Raw genomic sequence first — 21,592 nt, 5'->3', positions numbered from 1 at the left:
AATGCAACACATCAGTGTGCAGCTGATGAAATAGTCAAAATAATTCAAGGAAACCAATACTTGTCAGGTTTTATTTATCTATATTTATGCTTTTTTCTAAAAAATAAGCTGGTCTTTGTGCCCATATACAATATACATAGATCTCTCCAGGCTCTCCTCCCCCTGACACATATGTTCAAGTATCCCACTTTCCTCCCATCTGTCATTTTTCTCTTCCCATTAAAAACCAGTGGTGATGTTATCTAAAAGTGAGGGAGACAGGGGCTAAGGTTGGGTAGCTGTCAAATGTGGTGATGATGGAGATGAAGAAAAGAGCAAACATAAGGACAACACCTTATTTACAAAAGATTCCCAGATCTAGGACCCCTTCCCAAATCCAAGGGAGTTGGATTGTTCTATCATGTACCTAGCAAGTCAGGAAATAACTTTCCTAATTCACATAGGTGGTGATGGTATGTTCGAGTCAGTGCCAACTCATGGTACAAGGTGCTACAGAATAAAATGTTGCCCAGTCTAGCACCAGCTTCATGATAGTTGGTATGCTCAAGTTCAATGTTGTGGTCTCTGTGTATTTGAAATGCCTTTCAACCTATGGGGCTCATTTGCCAGAACCAGATCCAACAATATTATGTTGTGATCCATAGCATTTTCACTGGTTAATTTTCAGACGTAGATCATCAGGGCTTTCTTCATAGTCTGTCTTAGTCTAGAAACTCTGCTGAAACCTTACCACCATGAGTGACCCTGCTGGTATTCGAAATAATGGTAAGCATAGATTCAAGCATCATAGCAACAAGTAAGCCAACATAGTATGACAAACTGACGGATGAGTGGTAGATTCACAAATACAAAGCAAAATCAGAACTGAAACCCAAGATCTCAGATTTGTCATCTATGTGGTCTTGCCAACAGCAGTCATGGGAGGAGAAAAAAAAAAAAAAAGATGCAAATCACTAGTAAAAGTTATGACCAAAGAATGACAATAAATATGAACTCAAGCATCAGGACATTCTCCTGATATCTGATGCAGAATGAAGTCTGCAGAGAAGATAGACGCTGAAGTTTCGCTGCTCTAATCTTCCAATTAAGCTAAGATCAGGCACGCTCCAGTAGTCAAGCCTCTAGGGGCATAGGTGGGGCCCACCATGAAGCAAGCCATCCCTTGATAGGCATTGCAGAAGGCCCAGAAGTTTGAAAAATGGCCATTCAAGTGGCCACTTGGGAGGCTGATTAGTGCAGCTTTGGCAGGTCAATTCAGATCCCAAAATTTCCATCAATGCTGGACAAAGAAAGGCCATAGGAGAAACACAAGGAATTACAAAGCTCAGAATCTCCATAAACTAGGAAGGAGGAAGGAAATATTTTTTAAAACAATACTTAGAGGTAAAGACAAAGGTATCCATAAAGGAGGCAGAACCGCCTCAGAGTGGGAGGAAAACAAGGAGCCCAAATAGTAATACATACCCTAGGAATGGAAGGGGTGGTGAGGGGTCTACTGCAAATGCTACTGAGCCTGAAGGACTTGAAACCTGTTTCCTGGGAAGAGAAAACTCTTGAACACCTTGTTGTTAGGTACTGTTGAGTTGATTCTGACTCATGGTGACCCTATATAAACAGAATGAAACACTGCCTGCATTATCCTCACAATCATTGCTACGTCTGGGCCCATTGTTGCAACCAGTGCATCAATCTATCTCATTGAGGGTCTTTTTCCAGGGACTGAACCTTCCTGATACCAAGGACAAAGTAAGTGAGACAAAGTTTCACCATCCTTGCTTCTTAGGAACATTCTGGCTGTCCTCCTTCTAAGACGTATCTTTTCATTCTTCTGACAGTCCATGTTATATTCAACATTCATCATCAATATTATAATTTCTTAGCAACTCCTACATACCAGATACTGTCCTAGGTGTTGTAGATCCAGCAGGAAACAAGACCTACAAAGCCCCTGCCTTCAGGAACCTGAGGTCAGTATGAGATAGATAGTAAGCAAATAGATGTAAACCACAATGTCAGGAAGTGATAACAGCTAGGAAGAAAACCAAAGCACAGCACAGAAATCCAAAGTTACAAGGGAGAGGAGTAGAAGTGGGGGATAGGTGCTATTTTAGATAGATAGGGTGGTCAGGGAAAGCTTCTCTGAGAAGCTGCTATCTTAGCAGAGAACCAAACAAGTGAGCCATATGATCATCAGAAAAGAAAGCATAACAGACAAAGACAGACAACAAAATGCAAAGGTCCTCAAGCCAGAACTAGATCGGTGAGGTTAAGGAAGAGCAATTGGACCGAGGAAGCTAGAGAAGAGAGAATAGAAAGGAGGGGAAGGAGGTCAGGAATCAAAGAGCTAGAGAGGGGCCAGGTCATGGGGAGCTTTCTAGGCCTTGTTACTCACAGTGGGATGGGAACTACTGGAGGAATTTGATCAGGGACATGATTTACCTTCTTCTCAAACCAGCAACTCAGGCTGCTATTCAGGGAACAGACTTCAGTGGGGCAAGAGTGGAGGCAGGGAGCAAGCTGGAGTAGTCATCAATTGAGAGGTAAGAGAAGGCTGACCTAGGGCAGGAATTGGCCAACTACGGCCTTTGGGGGAAATCCATCCCACTGACTGTTTCTGTAAATAAAGTTTTCTTGGCACACAACCATGCCCGTTCATTTACATATTGTCTATTATGACTCCTTTCAAGCTGCAACAGCAGGGTTGAGCATTGGCAACTTAGACTACAATTCAGAAAGAGGTATATGGGGTCTGCTTCTAGGAGAACCCAAGCCTACATAGTTCTTATCACTTCTGTAAGGGACACATCCTAAGCTTTTCAAGACAGCCAGCCACCTGGCCCTTTATGTGAAAAGAGTGTCAACCCCTGGACTAGGTATTGGCAGTCGTGGAGGAGAAATTGGAGTTTATGGGTGAGACCAGATTCCAGTCTGGGCTCTTTTACCCTAAGCTGTTCTGACCACTGAGATATACAGCCTTTCAAGTCCTCTTGGCCTCTGTAGACTGGCAGAGAACAGGAGAGGACACTCCCAAATCTAATTCTGATTGTAGTGGCCCAGTCGCTGTCCAACTTGAATGCACAGAGTCACCTTTGCCTTCACTTCTTCCCTTAGCATGCAGCTATCCTTCACAGCTCTCACTGATGAGGCAGGCCCAGCACCCTTGGTCCTGGTAGAAGGCCAGGGATGCTGCAGAGTCCCTGTAGCAGAAGCACTTGGATCCAACTCCCATGCCTCGGGCCTTATCATTTCAATTACTACAGGTAACTTCTGTCATATCTGAATCCAATAGGAATCCAAAGCCTAAGGAGGCCCCTCTGCCCTGCAGAACCGAAGTGCCAAAAAAATTAACAGCCCCAGGAGTAGATCCCAACCCAAGCTGAAGAATCCTACACTGATTTCCAGAGTTCCCCAATACAACAGCATTCCAATTGCATCACAGTAATCACTTATTCAAAAAGGTCTTCATTAATGGCTGCCTTTCCTTCCATGCCCCATCTATCTAAATCCCACATACATCACTTGTATTCAAAACCCTGATTTGGGTTTCTTCTAGGGGAACTCAATCCCATATGCCTCTTACCTTTACTCCTATTCTAAACACAGTGGAGCCTTTCACCATAGCCAGTGGCCTAGCAATGGCTTCCCATGGGCACAGGCAGGACCAGGGAAAGAAAGAAAAGATGGAAGCAGAGCTCTAGACTGCAATGTATACACACTACTGGCCAAAGACCATGGATTTGGGGTGGGGGGATGTTTCAACACAGCCCCTTGAGTCCCACAGAATAAAGCTCCAACTCCAAGTCTGGTACAAGGACTGTACAAGTATCCCCCTACTCCATATCTAGTATCTCTCTCTCTCTTTCTCTCTCACTCACTCACACACCCCACTTATTCCTGACGTCTCAAAACTATGACCCAGATTGTCTGCTAAACAGCCTGCCAGGACACAAGACCCAACTTAGATGGGACTGACTCTGAGAAGGCTTCCCAGACTTTCTCAGACTGAACTAATTGTACCATCCTCTCTAGTAGCATAGTGCCTAAGGCACTTGACTGCTAACCAGAAGGCTGGCTGTTCAAACCCACCAGCCACTCCTCAGAAGGAAGGTTGGGCAATCTACTTCTGTAGTGAGACCTCCTCGGAAACCCAAGGAGGGGTCGCTATGAGTCAGGTATGACTCGATGACACATAACAACAACAACAACTCTCTATTTCCTTAGCTCATACCAAACTGCAGGAACTACTACATTGAATTTTGCAAGAACTATGGTGTAAAGGAAGGAACATGGGCTTTGGCATAAGCAGGCCTGGGTTTGAAGCATAGTTCTGGCACTTACATAAACAGTGTGAGCTTAGGAAAGCCACCTAGCCTCTCAAAATCTCCCTTCCCTCATTTGTAAAAAGGGCATACTAACAGCACCTGTAAGATAGCCCTGGTGGTGCAGTGCTTAAGCACTCAGCAGCTAACCAAAAGGTTGGAGGTTCAAACATACCAGTAGTTCCACAGGAGAAAGAGTGGCAACCTGCTTCCATAAAGATTATAAACTTGGAAACCCTCTGGGCAGTTCTACTCTATCCTATAGCATGTCTATGGTCAAAATTGACTTGACAGCAAGGAATTCAGTTTTGGTTTGGTTTAACAGCACCTGAGCTCCAGGGGTGCAATGGTTAAAGCACTCAGTGCTAACTAAAAAGTCAATGGTTTAAATCCACCACCAAAGTATGGGAGAAAGCTGAGACAGTCTGCTTCCATAAAGATCAACACTCTTGGAATCTCTATGGGGCAGTTCTATTGTGTCCTACAGGGTAACTATGAGTCAGAATTGATAGGATAGCAGTGTTGTTTTTTTTTTTTTTAATACCATAGGGTTATTGTAAGGATTAGCAAAATAGTGTAATAAGAACCTTACAAACTAGATGGCCATGCCATTACTGAATAGTTTAGACTTGCATGAATTTTCCTGCTAGACTATATGGCTATAACACTACTTGACACATGGATGGGGCCCGATAAACCCTAAATAAGAGAATAAAGGAATGAGTCAGCTAACTCCAGCCATTTAATCTCAGACAAAGGTTAACTAAAATGTCTATAGGAATCATACTAGTCACATGAGCAAACAGGACAAGATGGGGCAGTGGCAGTAGTCAAGTGCATTACATGCACTCCCAAAACAAGGCAGCCATGCCAGCCCACTGTTGCCAACCCAGAATGCAGGCTCAATGTGCCCAAACCTGGTATGATTGCAAGGGACTGTTAAATGCTGAAACATAGTATTTGAAATGAAAACAGTGAAATGTAAGTAAAGCTTTTCTGAAACTGAGTTTGATAACCTCAATCTCATTTCAGAAGTGGGAACTCTTCAGGTGCTTTAGTTTTAAGTTTTCCCATAGTACAGGGTATTATTCCTTAAGTCAGGATGAGGAAAAACAGACAACGTCTTTGGGCAATATTGTTTAATAGTGGCAGTAAAGATATGATTTTTTATAATTCTAGCTAAAATTTTATCGGTGCTTATCTTGTCCTAAAATCTATTGCTGTAGTTGGGTACCATAAGTCAATTCCAACTCATAGCAACCCTATGGGACAGAGTAGAAAAGCCCCAGAGTTTCCAAGGTTGTAATCTTTACACAAGCAGATTGCCACATCTTTCTCCCACAGAGAAGCTAGTGAGTTCTAACCACTGACCTTCTGGATAGCAGCTGAGCACTTCACTGTAGTGCCACTAGGGCTGCTTACTAAGATTCATGTGTGTGTGTGTGTGTGTATATATATATATATATAGCTCCTCCCTCAGATGGACCCTATTAGATATATTCACTCCACTGTGCAGATGAGAAAACTGTGGCCCAAATTTGATGTGATTTGCCTGCAGTCAGCTGGCTGCTAGCCTCAGGAATGAGACTGAGCTCAGGTGTGGTTAGATCTAAAATCTGTACACTCGGCCCTACCAAGGTGCTTCTACCAACAGCTACGAAATCATGTCCAAATTCAGAACATCTGACTCTCAGTGCCACTATTACATTTTGTTTGCCAGTAATGCCCATATCACTAAAATTGTGTGAGCACGTGGTAGGATGTTAAATTGAGTTGAAAGAACTGATTTCAAAAAAATCATCACCAACAACAAACATGTTACGAGTTAGCACATTTTCATCTAGGCTGCACCCACCTAATATGTGTTGATGACACCTATGTCCTTGGGTTAAACCCAAATACCTCAAAAGAAAAGACATCAGGAAAAGCAGAAACAGAGGCAAGAATAAGTGCATTTTTGCGCACTGGTCTGGAACAGGTAGGTGGACGGGCCAGATTGTCAATTGAGCAAAACCTCAATTACAGAATAATCTAATGTATACCCAAGTACATTATCACAACTCAATAAACAGCTCTTTAGAATTAAGTAATTCCAATTTGCTTTCACTGCAGTCTGGGTGCTGGCCCTGAGAATTTGATATTACCTACACTGAAACTAGGTGGCATTTCTGAAGCACTGATCCTCACACCCCCAGGAGAGCATGTGAGCCAGTCAGCCATAAGCATGTCATATTCAGGGCAATACAGAGACCCAGTCTGGGTCTCTGCTCAGCAAGCCATTCCAGGGGCTGTCAACTGCTGGCACCCTCAGCTACTAAAGGTCTGTGACCTCCCAACCCCAGCAACGGATGAGGTTCTGAACTATGCAAGGTGGGCTCGTAGGGTCAGATGGCTAAGGACAAGTAGGAACAGCTCTTTCCCTCTGTCCCCAGATTCCTGATCCAGCTTCCTGAGTGACACAGGAGGGGACCCATGGAATTCTGACCTGGCATGAACCCTGTCCTCAAAGACGCTAAGCCCACGTGTTGGCATCACACTTTTGTATTTCTCCCCTCTGTTCATTTCCTTGTATCACCATATGGGAAGAGGATCAGCCCCACTTTGCAGAGGCCTTAAATCATTTCTCCCAGGCCATAGATACAGTAATCAAATCAGTACAAGGGTCAGGAGTCCTGCCTCTACCCACCCGGGATTTCTTTTGCCTACTTGGCCAAAATCCCACCACACGGGCAATTTATTTTATTTGACAAACACTTGTAGAGTCCAAGTTCTAGGCAGTCCTACATCTTTAGGACTCCCCTCTAAGTTGAGCAATCCTATTGTCCTCATTTCTAGATGAGTCAGCTGAGGCTTGGAGAGGGCTAGGTCATGCTCAAGATCACACAGTTGGGACACAATAGGTTGGGAATTAGACACAGGCATTCCAGCTTCAACGGTCTCTTCTGCCAATGAATTAATGCCAAATGGAGAGAACCTGTGAGGAAGAAAACTCCACAGGGATGGTTTTTCCCTTCTGTGTTGCCTCAATGTCAGGCGGTGACGTCCAGCTCCCTCAGCCCACACCATCCGTGTGACATGTAAATCCATCATAGCTTACAAAGAGGAAATTCAGCCACAACCCCACCCTCTGGGACAGCATTTTGCCCTTGAGAATCATGGTTTGTTTTTTCTAATTTTTTCTTCTCTGAAAGGAGAGAGGTATTTCCCCCTCAGATTTTGTTGTTTATGTAAGTACAAACACTTCAGTATTAAAGTAGTTGGGCATACTGGATCAGCAAATGCAAGAATTATTCTTCTGAAGACAGTCTTCCCCAAGTGCTCTGATTGGCCACCTTCAAACGGGTCCACAGCCACACACTCCAAGGGAACAGGCTTCCCCTTGTTGCCTATGTTTATTTGTCCCCTAACTTCATTTTCTTTTTTGGGTTGGGTTATCACTAGCTCTTTAGGAATAGGGGTGAGATGACATATTCTTTTCTCCAGGAACCATTTCAGAGGTGGGGGGACTTAAAATGGCAGGTTCCAACACATCCCCCTGCTGTGATTGTCACCTGCCACGCAGGCTTCCTGGGTCCTGCTCATGACATCATGAAGCCAGGTGCCAACAAGTTCCAGATCCCCCCATGCCTTCCAAGTGGGGCCAAACAGCATGACCCAGACCTTGGTCAGACCCCAGCTCTGCCCCACCAGACTGTCCTCCATTTCCTCAACCTGACCATGCCTATTCTCCCAGCCAGAAAATGAATAAAACCAAACAGCAGAGCCACATTTAGGATTAAATGAGAAGACATATGTGAAGGGACTTTTATTTTAAAGGGCTTGGCTTGTAGCTCACCACCAGCTGTATGTAAAAAGGGGAAGGTTGAATTGGGCAAAAAAATGTCTGTGGAAAAATGGCAGCCCATTCCAAAAAATATGAACTTCAGCAAGGAGTGACAAAATACAATCAGATTATGGGACATTCACGATCATGAAAGGGCACTGGTGCAATCCTAGCACATCCCTTAAACGGGAGCAGCAAGGGGGCAGGTAAGGGGTTTGAAGGCAGCAGTGGCTCCTGGATCGTCCCCACAGACCTGGCAAGTGTACCCTTGGCCAGAAACAACACTAGCTCCCCTCCAGGCTTGACTCCTGTCCAGGCAGCGAACGCCAATTCTCCAAACAAAAGCAGTGATGCTTCACCACAGAAACCATGTTCTGTTCTCAACAGCCACTGTATTTGGCTTCACACATCCTCTCGCCATTACCAGCTGAATGGGGGACATAAACCAAGAGTAAACCCAAGCCTTTTCTGGCTCCATCTGTCCCTCTGTGAAAGGTTCAGAAGTCTCCACCAACTTTCAAGGTCACTGCTTCTACTCATCACCAACTGCATGCCAGACACACAGAAGGTCCTGAAAGACCAAGGGAAACATGCAAAACTCCTAGCCTATTCCTTCATCCTAGAGCACAGAGATGTCAGAGGGAGGGTGCAAGTGTCTGGGCAAGTAAGGGAGGCGAGGTGAGGAAGCGCAAGGGAAGGAGCCAAGTTCTGAACTGAAGTTTTGGCTGGAGGAAGTGAGACAGGATGCCACCAGAGCAGAAAAGGGAGGAAGTGGAAAGGGCTGGGAAAAGGCTAACCTCGCAGTTTCTATTCACAAATTTGCCTTCTGTTTCCATTCTAATACTGGCGGCTGCCATAAAAGAGACATAGGGTCCCAGAGGGACAGCTCAGCAAATTACATTTTCATGGAGTACCTGGAAGGCCACACTGTTACTCAAATCAATTTTATGCCATCAGAAAGACAAACAAACTGATGGTTTCTTTTATATGTTGGTAGTATTCAATTTAAGGGAGTTCTGGTAGCCTAGTGCCTAAGGCACTTGACTGCTAACCAGAAGGCTGGTGGTTCAAACCCACCAGCCACTCCTCGGAAGGAAGATGGGACAATCTACTTCCATAGTGATACTGCCTCAGAAACCCAAGGAGGGGTCTCTATGAGTTGGGTCCCAATCCAGGCACATAACTACAACAATAACAAGATTCAATGTAAATGATTTTAAAGATTTTTTCCCCCCTATTATTATTTTATTTTATTATTATTTTCCTTCTCTTCATTGGTTCATCTTCAGCTAAGTGTTCATGGAACTATGGTGATGAAATGTATTCCTGCTGGGGCCAATACTTGATTCACTCACCCATCATTCCACAAATATTTTAAGGTTGATAAGACTGCTGAGCAGGAAAGCAGGCCAACACTGAAGTTCCACAGGTTCTACGTGCTCAGTGTTCAGGCCACAATGACACCAAGAGTGAGGGATGTAACATCAACAAGACCATGCCCCTGCCCTCAGAGCTGTATCCTAATGGGACCAACAGAATTGTATCATAAAGAAATGAAGGAAAAAACAGAATTCTGAATTGTGATAAGTGTTATGCTAAAGAGGAACTAAGGCAGTTTGATGGCAAATGAAGGGCGCGGCAGAGAGAAGGCAATGGGGAATCAGGGAAGTCCTAACAGAGGTGACAAGATGACATTTAAGCCAAGATCTGAATGATGACAAGTCATCAGCCACCTAAATACCTATCTAGAGTCAAGGTAATCCAGGAGAGAGAAACCCAGAGTGCAATCTCCAATCTAGGCCAGGTGACCAGTTACGCAGAGCCAACGAAGAGGTCAAACACTTAGCAACAACCCTGACTTTCACAAGTGAAACTCATGCAAAAGCCTTGTGGGGGTTGCTGTTTTTGCTTGCAAACCCACCAGGTTTATCGCTACACCTGGCACAATAGGAACCTCTTCATTATCTCCTCCACTCAATTACGGTATATTACACTTTTAATTGATGAGCATAGCACTGGTGAAAGTAGTACATCTGTACACCACTCCTGATGATATCAATTCTCAAGCCATTTGTTTGTTTGTTTGTTCATTTGATTGGGTGTTTTTTTTTTTTTTCCTTTTTGCAAAATTATTATTGCAACACTAAGTGAAAGTCATAAAGACGTTCATATCCTTTGGCTAGCAACTCCACCCCCAGGGGATTTATCCTAAGGAAGTATTCTGGTTCAACAGAACGCTAGTGTTCTCTGAAGAAAGAGCTCCATTGAAGTGTTAATTGTTGCACAAAAGAAAAATACAAAAACAGAAACACCTGGAAATACCTAAATGACTGCAAATAGGGAGATTTTAAAAAAATAGAATAACTCATTTGATAACCTAGTATACCATTAAGCATGATAATAAAGATTACACAGTTTCAAAAATAGAGCATAAAAAGCTCCTTGGAAACAGCAGAAAACAATTTTAGTGGAAAAAACATGTAAACAGTACGTCAAGGTGAACAAGAACATGGAAACTGAAAAGACTGCATTAGGGCCAGTGAGGTAGGAGATTATTTAGTTCAAAAGTCCATCCAAAATGTCATTATATCATATTTTCAATTAAAAAATCTCTAAAAATAATGGTAATCTCTGAACTGAACTGCAATAAATTCAAACCAAACTCATTGCAGTCAAGCCAATGCCAACTCGACCCTAGGAGGCCCTACGGGACAGAGTAGAACTGCCGTATAGGGATTCCAAGGCTGTAATCTTCATGGAAGCAGACTGCTTCATCTTTCTCTATGGAGCCATTGGTGGGTTCAAAGTGCCAACCTTTTGGTTAGCAGCCAAACATTTAACTACTGAGCCACAAAAGCTTCAAATACTGCAATAGAAACCCACAAGAGTACAAGGATATTTGTTCATTTTTAACTTGTAAAGAAAATAAACCCAAATTTAAAGAGGCTCTGTGAAATTCACCACAGTTTTTTTAACTATGGATCCTGTGAGACACAACTTTGAAAAATAAAACATTGCATGATTTTGTAAAAGCTTGCCTTTTTTTTGGGGGGGGGGGTGTCAGTTGGAAAGTGTCTCATTCTACTGAACTGGAGATAGACTAACAGGTAAGAAAAGAGGTTTTACCTCCTCTGTCCAGTGCACACCTCCATCACAATATGGCAAGTCAATCCCAGTAAAACCAGCCATGGTGGCCACTCACCTTTGACAATCAGCTCTGCGTAGTTGGATACGCCGGAGCCCCCGTCAGAGCGGATCACACAACGGTACTTGCTGACGCTGCGCTGAGCTGTATCTGCCACACTGACCGTGGCCGAGAAGCGCCTGTGGTTGACCACACGGGTGACCATGAGAGCCGTGTCCCTGCCATTCCATTGCTGCAGGACACAAGGAGGAAGAGGAGAAATCATCATAGTCTCTTGTATGTCCCCAGCACAAAGTTGCCACTGTTTCCCAGCTAGATTGCTGTTAGGTGCTGTCAAGTTGGTCCTGAGTCATAGCAACTCTATGGGCAACAGAAGGAAACACTGCCCGCCCTATTCTAACCTCACAAACATTGCTCGGTTTGAGCCCAGAAGTTCTCACTAACACTTATAAGAGGTTTCCACAGCTGGTTTTGCTAGAGAGCTAATTAAAAAATAAACTTTGCTAATGAGCTGATTCAAAAGAGCAGATGACTGGTGGTAAGAGAGCTGGCAAAGGCCAGTTGGACCTCCCTAGCTCCTTGCTCAGCCTGCATTTGGGGGTGGTACGCAGCCCCTTCAACTCCCTTCCTCCTATATTCCTTCATCCTTTAAGCAAAACCCAACAGCCTTTCCCCAAACACAGACCCAGCCCACATGAAGTAGTAATAAGCAGCCAAGCTCCCAGGCCTGAAGCCTTCTTTCCCACAGCCTGAGCCCCGGGAGCCTACTCACAGGCTCTGAGCGCCACACACAGGGACCAAGCCTGCCCCATTGGTAGGGTGTGTATGGGAGTTTCCAGTACCTTCTCTTTGGTGTATGCTCTTTCCTCTGCCTGGAATACCCTGCCTCCCTGAGGACATTCCTTCTCCATTAAAAGATTAATAATAATAATAATAATAATAAATGTTGGCTTGTATGTGAAGAAACTGGAATTCCCATCCATTGCTTGTAGGAATGCAAAATGGTACAAGCCCCTGTGGAAAACAGTTTGGTGGTTCCTCTAAAAGTTAAACATAGAACCAGGGCTTTGAACTGGTTCATTCTGGTTTGACCCCTTGTAGAGAATTTGCACTTCCAACCCAGATATTCTCAATCAGAATCTACAGTTTAACATGATCTCCAGGTGATTCTTATAGATCCCTAGGTGATTCTTAAATATACAATGGAATATTAGCCATAAGGAGAAATGAAGTCCTGACACAGGCCACAGCATGGCTCGACACTGAAAACATCATGCTGAGTGGAGCAAAAGGACAAAGACTATCTGATCCCTCTCAGGTGAAATATGTTGAAGAGACAAATGTATAGAGATGAAGGTTTATCAGTGGTTACCAGGGATAGGGGAAGCCATTGTTTAGCAAGGAATGAGTACCTGCTGGCGAATAAGAAAGAAAGAAACTCCAGGTTCCGTTCCTCAGTATTTCTGGAAAGTTCGTGACCAGCACAGCTCCTTCTGGAGGTTATTCACTCCCTAACTCAGGGTGAAAACTTTCCCTCCATTTTTGCCTACAACAGTTTCCCACTTTATACTGTGAGCACCCAGAGGGCAGTGATTGCTACTTTCATCTCCAGAACCTTGCCTTGGAGCCTCCTAACTTCGTAGATATTTCCAGAATGAGGGTGAATGCACAAGATTTTGTGTGTAGCACCCTGAATTTTAAGCCTGATATTCAGAATTTTGATAAGAACCTTTCGCAATAGCAACTTAGGATAACTGGTAAGACATGTGCACATGGATGCAGCTGGAGTACATACTATATGCCAGGTGGCACAGGGATTAAGTGCTAGGCTGTTAACCAAAATGTCAGAGATTCAAACCCACCAGCAGCTCCATGGAAGACAGATGTGACAGTCTGCTTCTGTAAAGATTTACAGCCTTGGAAACCCGATGGGGCAGCTCTACTCTGTCCTACTGGTTCACTATGAGCTGAAATCAATTCAACAGCAACATGTATATGGCAGACTATGTACCAGGTATATCATGAATGTCCCTTTTAAAACTCACACCCTTGAATGAAGTGTGTATTATTCCCAGTCTTTGTCAGAAGAATTCAAATGTCACCTCTTTGTCTTGTGGTCTTTTTCTTCTGGTTCCTGTAGTTTTTTTTTTTTTTTTTTTAACATAAGTAAATCTTTCCTCTGGAATCTCAGGACACAGTTCCTTTTCTCTTGCAGCTTATTTTTCCAAAGTGGAATTATCTTCTACTGTCTCTGATTCTATGAACCAATTGAATAAATTTCCCAAGGGGCAATGATACATGGTATCTTAAGTTGGCCTCCTTAGAAGCAAATTCAGACACAATGATTAATTGAGTGCTCTCAGGAAAAAGGGAGTGAAGGATAGGGTCAGAAGAGGAGTTAAACAAGGAGGTAGTCAAAATCAGCTTTTGCCTCATCCCATGGGGAGATCTGCGGCATGAACTAGTAGATCCCACCTAGAGGCAAGAAACTAGCTTTTTGTATTGCTAGTGAGTCATCAGTCATAGCCTGGGGAGGGGGGATTGGGAAGAGCTGCTCCTACTTGGCTGGTGGAGGGTAACAGTCCAAAGAAGGAGGGGAGGGGAACTAAATCCTTCAGCACCAATGTTCACAGGGGCTAGGTTTAGGGGTATTAGCCTGTAAAGGGGATCTGTCAGGGACACCAATAGCATCCACTCTACCTGGGGATTTCCAAATTTCTGTTTATGCCTTTGTTGTTAGTTGCCATCAAGTTGGGCACCAACTCAAGGTGACCATATGCCCATGATCAGTTGTAGAACAGACCATGGTCCTGGGTCATTCCCATGATTCGTTCAAGATCAGGTCATTGTGAACCATGGGGCTTTCTTTGGCTGTATTTTGGGAACAAAATATTTTGGGAACAAAATGCAGCCAATGAAAGTCCCATGGGTGCTCCCAGTGTACAGTGGGAAAGTGTTGTAGGCAAAAATGGAGGGAAAGTTTTCACCGTAAGTAAGGGAGCAAATAACCTCCAGAAGGTGCTGTGCTGGTCAACAAGTTACCAGAAGTCCTGAAGAACGGAACCTGGAGTTTCTTTTCTTTTTAACAGATACCCATTCCTTTCGAAACAATGCTTCCCCATTCTCCCACCGCCCCTGTCCCAGGTCACCACTGATAAACCATTTCTATACATTTGTCTGTTCAACATACCTCACCTGAGAGGGATCATAAAATATTTGTCCTTTTGCTTTAGTTAGCTCACCCTTTACAAGCTAATAACCCTAAACCCCAATGAGCATTGGTTGCTAAAGGATTTCGTTCCCCCACCCCTTTCTCTGGAACCTCTGGTGGCATAATGCCTAAAGCATTGACTGCTAACCAGAAGGCTGGTGGTTCAAAGCCACCAGTCACTGCTCAGAAGGAAGACTGGCATCTACTTCTGTAGTGATAACGCCTTGGAAACCCAAGGAAGGGTCGCTATGAGTTGGGTCCTACTTGACAGCAGTGCGCTGTGTTGTGTTCTGAATCCCTTTCTCTAGAATACTACCCTCTACCAGCAGCTCTCCCCAACTCCCCACAGGCTCTGGCTAATGAGTTACTAACAATACAAACTGTCAGCTTCTGGCCTCCAGTTGGAGTCTACTCTGTGGTACAATTCATGCCTCAGATCTCCCCATGTTGTTATGTGCCCTCGAGTCAGACCAGACTCATAGCGACCCCTCCTTGGATTTTCGAGGCAGTATCACTATGGAAGTAGATTGCCCCATCTTTCATCCAAAGAGTGGCTGGTGGGTTTGAACCACAAGCCTTCAGGTTAGCAGTCAACTGCCTTAGGCACTACGCTACCAGAGCTCCCGATGGGATGAGGCAAAAGCTGGTTTTGACTATTTCCTTGCTTAGCTGCCCTTCTGGCCCTATCCTTTTTCCTGAGAGCAGTCCAGAAATCATTAGAGAGCCAGGTCTATCTTCCTAGTCTTTCTTAGTCTGGACACTATTAAACCTACCCAGCATGACAGCAGAATGCAAGCCACTACAGACAGATGGATGGTCACTGTGCATGAGATACAATGACTGGAAATTGAACACGGGTCTCCCACATGGAAGGTGAGAGAGAATTCTACTGAACATGTACTGCTTAGTCTCACAGCATCTTATGAATGGGGTCTCCAGAAATCTCATGGGCTACAGCCAAGAGCTCTAAATTCCTGCTTTGAAATTTGCTGGTGGTTTATTTCTGAGTCTATGAAAAAATAAAAAGGAGGAGAGAAATGACAGATCTGGAACTGACCTCTTGAGCACACCAGCCACATCAGAAAGCTTTGGCTTCCCTGCAATCAGGCACTGTTTCCCATGGAAAGTCAGTATCGCTCCCGTGAATAAAGAGTTTCATAACTGAGTCTGATAAACATTGTGTACAACTTGATGAAATTTGTCTGAGCCTTTATTAAGAAAAAGTCACATTAACTAATATTTTTGGTGCTTAGTTTGTGCTAGAAGCCATGCTAACCGGCTGGCGTGAAGAAGTTCTAATTCTCTCAAAGGATCATTCCTGGACAAGCAGCATCACTACCACCTGGGAACTTGTTAAACATGCAAATTATAAGAGACTTCCAGGGCTGCTAACCATTTGTGGATGCTGTTTATTGGGGCTGGTAGTGTGAGCTTTCCCCACTTCCCTATTCTATTATTAATCACAATGGAAATGTACTCATTATTTTACAAAACAGAAAATGAGAGTGTGTAGTGTGTAGAAGGTATAATTTCTGCCCAGAGGAATTTACAGTCTGAGTGAAGATTTCAACAAAGCAGCCAAAAGGGTAAAACATAAACAGAAAATTAAGTATTGAAACAGCACACTTCACAGAGGAAAACAGAGTTGGTGTGGAAAAAGCAAAGCTCTTAGAACCGTCTAGAGCAGTGGTTCTCAACGTGTGGTCCCTAGACCAGTAGCATCAGCATCACAGAGACTAAAGCTCAGGCCTCACCCGCATCAGAATCTCTGGGAGCTGGACCAGCCATGAGCTTGAAGAAGTCCTCAGGTGATTCCCATGCATGACAAAGTCTGAGATTGGTCCTATTAGTATCTTCAAGAGATGAGAAAACTGAGGCAGAGAGTGGTGCACTAATATGCCTATGGACGTCTCAAACGGGTATACAAATCAACCCGGGGACTTATTAAAACGCACACTGTGATTCAGTGGGTCTAGGGTGTGGCCTGAGATTCTGCATTTCTAATAAGCTCCCAGGTAATGCTGATGCTACTAGGCCACAAAGTGCCTTGTATGACTTTGCTAAGTGGCTGTTAGGACTGAGAGCCAGGTGATCTGATTCAAGACACTGAGTATGTATGTAACAGCACAGAGTTACTCTGTGCCTAAGAGGAGGACAGACAGGCAGCCTTCCACACACTTATTCTCTTCGTTCAAAGAACATCAAACACCATCTTGCAGAAAATGACTGCTCTGTAGAATACAGTTTGTGAAATGTTGTGAGAGAAGCCCAGATACCTACCTTTCTAGAAGCTTTGGAGGGGGGTGTCTGTCTAAGTCAAAAACTTATGTAGAGAAAGGACACAGTGTCCTCCTACCTTTTTGTATGACAGGTACTCTGAATACACTATTGTTTCTGTTGTGCCCTCAAGTCAATTCCAACTCACAAAGACCCTATATGACAGAGAAGAACTGCCCCATAGGGTTTTCTAGTCTGTAATCTTTATGGAAGGCCCTGGTAGCGCAGTGCTTAAGAGCTCGACGCTAACCAAAAGGTCAGCAGTTGAAACTCACCAGCCACTCCACGGTAGGAAGATGTGGCAGTCTGCTTCTATAAAGATTAGAGTCTTACATAAGCCTATGGAGGCAGTGCTCCTGTCTTTATAGTGTCACTATATGAGTTGGAATGAACTTTAAAGCCATCAGTAATCTTTATGGGAGAAGATTCCAGATCTCTCCTCCTGTGGAGCAGCTGGGTAGATTCAAACTGTCTACTACCAGCCAAGTGCTTAACCATTGTGCTCCACAGCTCTCTGAATATACTATTAAAATTAAACCAAATCCACTGCCATCGAGTTGATTCTGACTCATAGCAACCCCACAGGACAGAGGAGAACTGCTCCATAGGATTGTTCTTTTAACAAGATCCCCACGTGATCCTTACATATATCTTGTTTAAATGTATCTTACCTTGTTAAACTGTGTCTTATTAAAAAGGAGCTCTGGTGGCTTAGTGGTAAGGCATTTGGCTGCTAACCAGAAGGTCAGTAGTTCAAACCCACCAGCTGCTCCTTAGGAGGAAGATGAGGCAACCTATTTTCATAACAATTTATAACCTTGGAAACCTAATGGGGGTCACTGTAAGACAGAATCAACTTGATGGCAGTGGGGAGGGTTTGGTTCTTATCTTGTTAAAATGTAGATTCTGATTCAGTATATTTGGGGTGGAAATGCAAATTCTCAGCAGCACGTAGAACTGGAGCCAGTTGCAAGTCCAGTTCTAGGTATATTAATAACATATGGCATGTGCGATATACTACAGGCTGGGCTGAGGTTTTCTTACCCCAGCTCCATCTGTCTGAAGCAGTGGTTCTAAAACTTCAGTATGCATCAGCATCACCTGGTCATTTGATATTCTGGAGTGTGGAGCTGGTAATTTGCATTTCTAACAAGTTGCCAGGTAAGGTTAATGCTGCAGATAGAGGTAAGAGGAGAGGTCTCAAAGATCTGAAAGTTAAAAATGTCTTAAATTCCTCAATTAAAAACAAACCAAACCCAAACCAAACTCATTGCTGTCAAATTGATTCTGACTCATGGGAACCCCATATGTTACAGAGTAGAATTGAATTCCATATGGTTTTCTTGTCTGTAATCTTTGCAGAAGCAAATTGCCAGGCCTTTCTTCCACAGCATTACTAGGACCCAATTCAAAACAAGCAACTAGCCAGATTCAATTGGCACAACAAAATACATAAGGTGAGTAGCGACAAAAAAGCTTTCAAGCGGCCATGTAAGATCCAGCTAATGGTCTCCTAGTGTCAGAAGTGAAGAAGAGTGCAAAAATAACAAGGGCATTTGGAAGCAATCAGCCCTAGGTCACAACAGCCTTTGAGGCCAGAAGAACTAGATGGTGCCCAGCTACCAATGCCAACCACTCAGGAAAGGATCAAATCTGGAGATCCTGGATAGAGTGGGAGGGAAAATGTGGAACAAAATCCAAAAACTCAATAATGACCAGAATTACTGGTCAGATGGAGTCTGATGAGAGCCCCAATACTATGGCCCTGGAATACATTCTGTGCTTGGAATAAAACTCACTCCCAGGGGCTGGCTCTCAGCCCAATAGTTAACAAGATGTACATACAGACCATTCAACCCAAGATGACACACCAACATGCTCTATGGTAATACATCCCTTAGAGCAATAGACCACATCAAAGGGGCAAAATTCACACTGAGGAAATGCAGGACACACAAGAGTGGTTAACTATGAGGGACACAGAGGGGGGGTTACTGGGTAAGGAGGGGAGGAGACTGAATTAGGGTTGGGCATGGTAAATGGGAAGTTAAATTAAATGTACACATAACATTGAATTGTAAAACAAACTCTTAGAATAAAAAGCAAAGAAGAAGAAGAAAAAAAAAAAAAACAATCAACCAAATAATGCCAGTTGGGATCACACCAGTGTAGGGTGAGAGGAAGGAAGGGGCCACCCACTTCTCAAAGAATTGGCCAGTGAAAACCTTATGAATAGCTGTGAAACACTGTTTGCTATATTACTGGAACACTTTATGAACAGACTTGAAACACTGTCTAATATAGTACCAGAAGATGAGCCCCTCAGGTAGGAAAGCACTCAAAATACAACTGGGGAAGAGCTGCCTCCTTAAAGTAGAGTCAACCATAATGACATGGATGAAGTAAGCTTTTGGGACCTCTATTCACTGATGTGGCATGACTTAAAAGGGGAAGAAACATCTGCAAACATCCATTAATAATTGGAACGTGGAATGTATGAAGCATGAATGTAGGAAAATTGGGAGCTGTCAAAAACGAAATTGAACACATAAAGAATGATATCCTAGGCATTAGCTGCAATGGACTGGTTTGGGCCATTTTTAATCGAGCAATCATATCATCTACTATGATGGGAATGACAAATTGAAGAGGAATGGTGTGGCATTCATTGTCACAACAAAAATGTTTCAAGGTATATCCTGAAGTATAATGCTGTCAGTGATAGGATAATATCTATAGGCCTACAAGGAAGATCAGTTAATACTACTATTATTTACATTTACGCACCAAATACTAAAGCCAAAGACAAAGAAATTGAAGATTTTTATCAACTTCTGCAGTATGAAATTGATTACACATGCAATTGTGATGTATTGATTATTATTGGTGATTGGGTATGTGAAAGTTGGAAACAAAGAAGAATCACCAGTAGTTGGAAAATATGCCCTTGGTGATAGAAAGGACACTGGAGATTACATGGTAGAATTTTGCAAAACCAACAACTTATTCATTGCAAATAACATTTTTCAACAATATGAACAATGCCTATACATGTGGACCTTGCCAAACGGAAGACACACGATTCAGATCAACTATATCAGTGGAAAGACACAGTGGAGAAGCTTAGTATCTTCAGCCAAAACAAGGTCAGGAGCTGACTATGAAACATCATTTGCTCATATGAAAGTTCAAGTTGAAGCTGAAGACAATTAAAACAAGTCCACAAGATCCAAAATATGACTTTGATTATATTCCACCTGAATTTAGAGACCAACTGAAGAATAGGTTTGATGCATTTGGACACCAATAAACAAAAATCAGATGAATTCTGGGATGACATTGGAAATATCATCCATGAACAAAGCAAAAGGTCATTAAAAAGACCAGAAAGGAAGAAAAGACCAAAATGGATGTCAGAAGATACTCTGAAACTTGCTCTTGAAGGGAAAGTAGCTAAACCAAATGACAGAAATGACAAGATAAAAGAGCTGAACAGAAGAAGTCAAAGAGCAACTCCAGAAGACAAAGTCAATTATTAGAATGAAATTTGCAAAGATCTCGAGTTAGAAAACCAAAAGTGAAGAACACATTTGGCATTTCTCAAGCTAAAAGAACTGAAGAAAATATTCAAGCCTCGAGTTGCAATATTTAAAGATTCTATGGGCAAAATATTGAATGATGCCAGAAACATCAAAAGAAGATGGAAGGAATACACAGAGTTACTGTACCAAAAAGAATTGGTCAATGTTCATCAATTTCAGTAGGTGGCATATGGTCAAGAACTGATGATATTGAAGGAAGAAGTCCAAGCTGCACTGAAGGAATTGGTGAAAAACAATGCTCCTGGAATTGATGGGATACCCACTGAGATGTTTCAACAAATGGATGCCACACTGAAGGCACTCACTCGGCTATGCCAAGAGATTTAGAAGACAGCTACCTTGCCAACTGACTGGAAAAGATCCATAGTTGTACTCATTCCAAAGGAAGGTGATACAACAGAATGTGGAAATTATTAAACAATATCAATGATATCACACACAAGTAAAATCTTGCTGAAGATAATTCAAAAACAGTTGCAGTATATTGACAGAGAACTTCCAGAAATGCAAGCTGGATTTCAAAGAGGATGTGGAATGAGGGATGTCATTCCTGATGTCAGATGGATCTTGGCTGAAAGCAAAGAATGCCACAAAGATGTTTACTATGTGTGATCAACTATGCAGACGCATTCAACTGTGTGGATCATAACAAATTATGGATAACATTGAGAAGTATGGGAATTCCAGAATACTTAACTGTGCTCATGAGGAACCTATACATACACCAGAAGGCTGTTATTCAAACAGAGCAAGGGGATACTGTGTGGTTTAAAATCAGGAAGAGAGTGTGTCAGGGTTGTATCCTTTCACCATACTTATTCAATCTGTATGCTGAGAAAATAATCCGATAAGCTGGACCATATGAAGAAGAACATGGCATCAGGATTGGAGGAAGACTCATTAACAACCTACAACATGCAGATGAGAGAACCTTGCTTGCTGAAAGTGAAGAGGACTTGAAGCACTTACTGATGAAGATTAAAGATGACAGTCTGCAGTATGGCTTACACTTCAACATCAAGAAAATGAAAATCATCACAACTGGACCAATAAGAAGCATCATGATAAACGGAGAGAAGGTTGAAGTTGTCAAACATTTCATATTACTTGGTTTCAGAATCAACACCAATGAAAGCAGTAGTCAAGAAATCAGAAGACATATTGCACTGGGCAAATATGTTGCAAGAGACCTCTTTAAAGTGCTGAAGAGCAAAG

This window comes from Orycteropus afer, unplaced genomic scaffold (genome assembly GCF_000298275.1).
Source record: "Orycteropus afer afer isolate SDZICR_OR568_19922 unplaced genomic scaffold, OryAfe1.0 scaffold00049, whole genome shotgun sequence".
Lineage (NCBI taxonomy): Eukaryota > Metazoa > Chordata > Mammalia > Tubulidentata > Orycteropodidae > Orycteropus > Orycteropus afer.
Note: the sequence above shows the minus strand (reverse complement) of the source record.